This window comes from Mauremys mutica, chromosome 6, assembly GCF_020497125.1.
Source record: "Mauremys mutica isolate MM-2020 ecotype Southern chromosome 6, ASM2049712v1, whole genome shotgun sequence".
NCBI classification, from domain to species: Eukaryota; Metazoa; Chordata; order Testudines; family Geoemydidae; genus Mauremys; species Mauremys mutica.
In genome coordinates this window covers 126,361,281-126,367,280 of record NC_059077.1, presented here as the reverse complement: position 1 = coordinate 126,367,280, position 6,000 = coordinate 126,361,281, and the positions used below count along the sequence as shown (strand labels likewise).

The 6,000-nt window shown below is 48.2% G+C and overlaps 1 long non-coding RNA gene across 2 annotated transcripts in view; it reads left to right on the top strand.

Moving 5' to 3' along the window:
* Positions 1–3,293: 3,293 nt before the first annotated feature.
* LOC123373186 overlaps positions 3,294–6,000 on the top strand; it is a 54,629-nt gene continuing 51,922 nt past the window's right edge. For both annotated transcript variants that reach the window (XR_006580603.1, XR_006580604.1), the window contains exons 1-2: positions 3,294–3,428; positions 5,437–5,498. This is a non-coding gene — a long non-coding RNA (uncharacterized LOC123373186). The remainder of the gene's footprint in view (positions 3,429–5,436; positions 5,499–6,000) is intronic.

Here is a 6,000-nt window from a genome sequence, read left to right as displayed (position 1 = left end):
GCACAGGGGTGGATTTCACCGAGGTGCATACACATACTGTGAAGAGTTCATACCATGAACTCTAATGTCCGTTTGCATTCCAGATTAGACTCAAAAGGTCTGATTCGCAGTCACCTGATAGCATGAGCCCACCTCCACTGAACAGCACCAGGCAAGGATCCCCCAGCTCAAAGATGACTAAGATAGACAAGACTGGTTGGGGGGCATGCCTGGGTCAGACCTGTGCTTTGAGTCCCTGCCACAACACGCCTCATAGGGGCTTCTGCTCCGTGGGCATTGGGGGAACCAGTTTGAGTGGCCCTCAAGTCTGCACCAGGAGATGAACAGCCCCTGAATTCAGGAGTCACAAACTGCCCCCTTGTTCCCTGCACTCACCTGAGTGCCTGCACAGCCTGCTTGAGATTAGAGTGTAGGGGAAAGAGGCTACATGCAGCATTGGCAGCCCCACACATTCCAAAATCAGGAATCAGGCCTCCAAAAATCATGAGATTGTCTGGAAATTCATGAGATTTTTTAAGCTACATGTTGGGGCTTTTTGAGGTGCGGGGGCCTTCCAGTTTCAGAGCCTTTAGGATCCTCTTGGGTCATGTTTTCAAGCTTTCATCTGCAACTACAACTTCCTTTTTATTTTCAATGAAAGATGAGATTCTCACTTAATCCCTTGTCTCCTGAAGCTGGGGGATGTATGTAAAACATCAAGAGTTGGTAACCTGGTATTTGCCTTTATTGCTGCCAGTTAATTGCAGTCCTTTCCCACCATTAATTGTCTACAACAACCACGGAAACCATCTCTAAAACCAGGAGTTGTTGCCTTAGGCAATGACACTAAGCCCTTTTAGCAGCAAAGCTGCCACTGAGTGAGTAGGACAGAGGGAGACAAACTGCAGGAGCAGAAATCTATAGTGGAAAATAGTTAGCAAAATCCTCCCATAGATTTGAATGGCCTGCAAGAATTCTGTGGGCTTTCCAGTCAGGGGGTAGGGAGCTGCCCTGGCACAATACCAAGGATAGCAACTTTTTCTTTCCACAGCCTCATCAAAAACTAGAATTTTCTACTGGTATTTTATCCTTTTCTAAACCCTTCACCGAGTGCACTGCAAGCGAGCTCTGTCCCTCATTTACTTTACAGCCCCTGGCCATGGCTCTAAATGGTATGATGCAGAACTTGCATAGAGAAATTACATGGGTTTTGGCCAGTCAATGTTTTTGCTATACTCACACATTCAGCTTTTATACTTTAGCAGCTACTAGAAGACATTTATTAACAGGACATTAACCCCTTAACTCTGATGGTATTGGTGACATGGCTTAGTTCCTGGAACACTACCAGTTCCAGTAAGTGTGGTTCTCTCTCCTTTTCCTATCGTCTTATTTCTTGCTTCATGTCTGTTTCTATGTCTTTCAGAATTTTTTTTAAAAGATTCATGTCCCCTCTCATTGCTCCCTTATTTCCTCCCTCTCCCATGTGTCATGACATCTACAGAACTAAAGACATTCTTAAACAGAAAACATATATTAAATAAAACAGCTACAAAAGCTATAAACAGTTTCCACATAGCTTGAGTTCCAGCTTTGATTCTTGTTTACCAAGGACCACACCGCATCTGGAATTCTCTGCAGTATGCAGAGACATCTAGTGGCTGAGTTATGTACAGCAAGTAAACATGCCATTACACCATGCGTACCATTTCCCACTCCTCTCTTTCTTCCAGAATATCGTCCAATCAGACCCATCCTATCACTACTGCCTCTTCTGCCTTATCTCTTGGTGAGCCCTACCCACACACTGATTTTACTACTATGTTCCCTCTCACCCCTCCTCCAACAGGATTAGCAGAGAAAACAGAGATCTTGTGAGCTTGGATTGAAGAGAACTATGAGCTTGGATTCCAAGGTAGGAAGTTGTGGTTCTGCATTTCTGGAGTCACAGGCCAGGAATGTGTTGAGGGTGGAAGGAAGACAGCCCCAAGAGGCAGCTAATTTAATTTGGCTGGGCCTACTTAGAACCAAACCAGAAAGCCCATGGCAAAGATGCCTTACTACTATCTCCACATTTTCTATGACATCTTTCTTCCATTCCATTCAGAAATCAGAAGCCCATTGCTAGGTCAAATATTCTCCTAGACACCTCTCTTGTGCAATAGCAGCTACTGTTATGGCGTAAGAGAAAGGAAGCTAGTATTATTAATCATTATTAGTATTGCAGTAGCACCTAGGAATTCCAGTACCGCAGTGGGGCCCCATTGTGCCACGCACTGTATAAACACAGAACATAAAGTCAGTCCCCCTGCCCCAGGAGCTTAGAGTCTCAGCATAAGACAACAGGTAGCTACAGACAGATGGGGGAGTCATGAGATGATAAAAGCGACAAAGAGTCCTGTGGCACCTTATAGACTAACAGACGTATTGGAGCATGCGCTTTCGTGGGTGAATACCCACTTTGTCAGATGCATGTCCAGACTAACACGGCTACCCCTCTGATTCATGAGATGATGTTAGCCGTCATGATGGGAAGCGGTTCAGCACATCCGCTGCCTAACCATTGTCAAGTATGCCCTTAAGTTGATCATGGCATGGCTGTATCTGCCTAATGGTTCAAGATGAAGCCAACTTTCCACTCTGTCTGGTTTATTTGCTTTCAATTCCTGCTATCAAACTTCCACAGGTAGAAACCAACCCACCTGAAACATCACTGGCCATATCTCCTGCTAGCACTGAGTTGTTCTGGGAAGCTTGGAGTGGGGTCAGAAAATGTGTTTTAGAGTCACAGGGATTCATAAACCATTCCCTCTTGTTCAGTTGTCAAAAACATTCCTAGCTTTTCTGGCTCATCCTGTCTTCCCAATGTCTCCACCTTCCCATTCTCCAGTTGCTCAGCTCCACTGGTGTTATGGAGGAAAGGGGCCTTGTAGAATGTGTTGAGGGGGGTTAGTATCGGACTCTGAGTTAGGGACCTCTTGGTGCCAACTGGAAGAGGGCACAGAGAAGCATGAGGTAGAGTTCCCTTGGGTCTAGTATGTGCATACTAGTTCACAAGAGAGTGCCAGGTGTGGTCTCTACTGAAAGTCTGTGTCACACTGGTCCTCATAATGATTGCAAGATGTATCTATAGACAATAGATAAGGAATTATATATATTGAAACATATGTTCTTGAAGTCTGTGAGTTGGGGCTGGTCACCAGAAGTTGATGAACCAGTTTCTCTTAGGCAAGAGATGTTTGGCTGGCTGGCTATATGTAAATTGGGTATTGTATGGTTCACAATGGATGCCCAGTTAGTCAGAGACAAATGCTAATGAAGGGATTGTAAAATCTTCAAGAGGGAATTGACAGGATGAAATAAATCAGCAGGAGAAAGTCCTGTTTGCAATGAAGTTTTGGACTACAACTCTAGGTACAGAGCTACACGCTGCATCCTTCACCTAGGACGTAAGCTGACAGTGTGTGTGTTTCATAGGGGGGTGAGAAATCACAGTCAGGCTTGGCTGAAAAACACTGGAAACTCTTGAGGTGCATCTTAAATTTATTAGACAAGGGGATGTCTTACGAGTTAAGTTGAGGCTCTAGAAAGCATGTTACGATAGCATTTATGTAGCCAATATTTCCATTGAACCTTCTCATAGCTGTTATACAAACTTTCACTTGTTTCCACTAAAAGCAAAGGGAAGTGTAGTGGTGAAACTGGTAAGCTGGTGTGTACCCTTCCTTCGGGAGTAGCAGATCGGTGAGTGGCCAGTGGAAGAGGGTCTGGGCACCAGGGCCGCCCGGGGGGGGGGCAAGTGGGGCAATTTGCCCCAGACCCCGGGACCAGCAGGGGCCCCCATGAGAATTTTTCAGGGCCCCTGGAGCGGGGTCCTTCACTCGCTCTGGGGCCCGCGGAGCTTCTTCGCTCCCGGTCTTCGCTGGTGGGGGGGTCCTTCCTCTCCGGGACAGAAGGACCCCCCGCCGCCGAATTACCGCCGAAGCGGGACCCGCCGCCGGAGTGCAGCCGGGTCTTCGGCGGTAATTCGGCGGTGGTGGGGGGGGGTCCTTCCTCTCCGGGACAGAAGGACCCCCCGCCGCCGAATTACCGCCGAAGCGGGACCCGCCGCCGGAGTGCAGCCGGGTCTTTGGCGGTAATTCGGTGGCGGGGGGAGGTCCTTCCATTCTGGGACCCGCCGCCGAAGTGCCCCGAAGACCCGCAGTGGGGGCTGCACTTTGGCGGCGGGTCCCGCTTCGGCGGTAATTCGGCGGCGGGGGGTCCCCGCTGTGGGTCTTTGGGGCACTTTGGTGGTGGGTCCCGGAATGGAAGGACCCCCCGCCGCCGACTTACCACCGAAGCGGGGCCCCCCGCTGCCGAAGACCCGGGCCCCCGGAATCCTCTGGGCGGCCCTGCTGGGCACTCCAGGGGTGTGCCTATTGCTAACCTGCAAAGGGACAGCGGAGGCTGAGAGGGGCCTGCTTGTGTTGCTGGTGGCTGGTGAGACAGGGAGCTGACCCCTGGCAGGTACAGATAAGGCTCCCTCGTGCAAAGGGCAGGGGGTAGCAAGGTGCCTCTCAACCCCGTGTACTTCTGGGAAGCATCCCAGACTTACAAAGAGGAAAGGGTATTTCTATGTAGTAAAGTTAAACCTATAACATAATCTGCCTTGCTGCGGACCCCAGTCTGTGCTGAGCCACTGGTGGGGGAGATGCAGAGGGGCAGTAGTCTGGGAGCGGGGAGCCTGGGAGAGATGTGAAATGGAGACGTCAGACTGCTTCGGCATGGAGGTGGGGGTGAATGCAGATGGAGGGGCCCTGGGGGCATCGAGGAGGCATAGGACTGGGGATAGGAGGCAGAGGACATGGAGAATGGGAAGGGCTCAAGGGGGAGGCCTGCAGTGGGTGCAGGGGACTGAGAGAGCATACAAAGGAACTCTTAATTCTAGATATTAAAAAACTGACCCCTAGTGGTTGTAAATAACTACTGCAGCACACACTGCCTATGACAGAGAATGTCAAGAGAGTATAAAAGAGGGGGGTGTGAGAAAGCAGAGCACAGTGAAGCTGTGGCATTATTGTAGCAATTGCTTTATACTTCTGGGGCCTCAAACCACTGTGATAGAAAATGTTAAGACACAAATAATGCAATGCTACCTGCAAGGGACTGATACACGCTGACAGCAATTCTGTAAAACACAGCATTAGACCCCCAGGATTGAAACAGGCATTACACCAAATGAATAAGCTATCCACTGTGTGCTAAAGAACCCCTGGCTTAGTATTGGCATGATACAAACTCAATATGGCCCATTAAATGGATTAAAAACAGGCTAACTGATAGATCTCAAAGAGTAATTGTTAATCAGGTATAGTCAGTGAGTGGGGTCCCCCAGAGACTGGTTCCCAAAGCAGCACTATTCAATACTTTTATCAATAATCTGGAAAAAAACGTAAAACCGTTTCTGATCATTTGCAGGTGACACAGATTCGAGTGGAAAATACCAAGGACAGATTACTTAGATTGATCTGGATCTTCTAGTAAGCTGGGTGCAATCAAACATATCTTAATACAGCCAAATGCAAGGACTTTGATCTAAGAAAATAGAATGAAGGCCATAATTACAGGCTAGGGGGCTGTATTCTGGAAAGCAGTGCCTCAAAAAGAATGTAGGGGTCATGGGAGATAGCTCAGGTTCAGTTGGTTTCCAGTACAACATTGTGGCTAAGCAGGCTAACGTGATCCTTCCATATATAACTAGTAACATTGAGTGGGACCTCTGTATACAGCATTGCTGAGAGCATTACTGGAATGCTGTGTCCAGTTTTGGTGACAACACTCTAAACAAAGACGCTGGCAAAACTGGAAAGGGTTCTGAAAAAAGCAAGAATGATTTTGAAGTCTGGGAAATGCGAATCTCTGGGACAGAATGAAGGGGCTTGGTTTATTCAAGGCTAATTTATGCAGCTGCTCCACTGTAGCACATCTGGTGGAGAGAGCCTTCCCATCGGCATAATAACTCCACCTCCGTGAGCGGCGGTA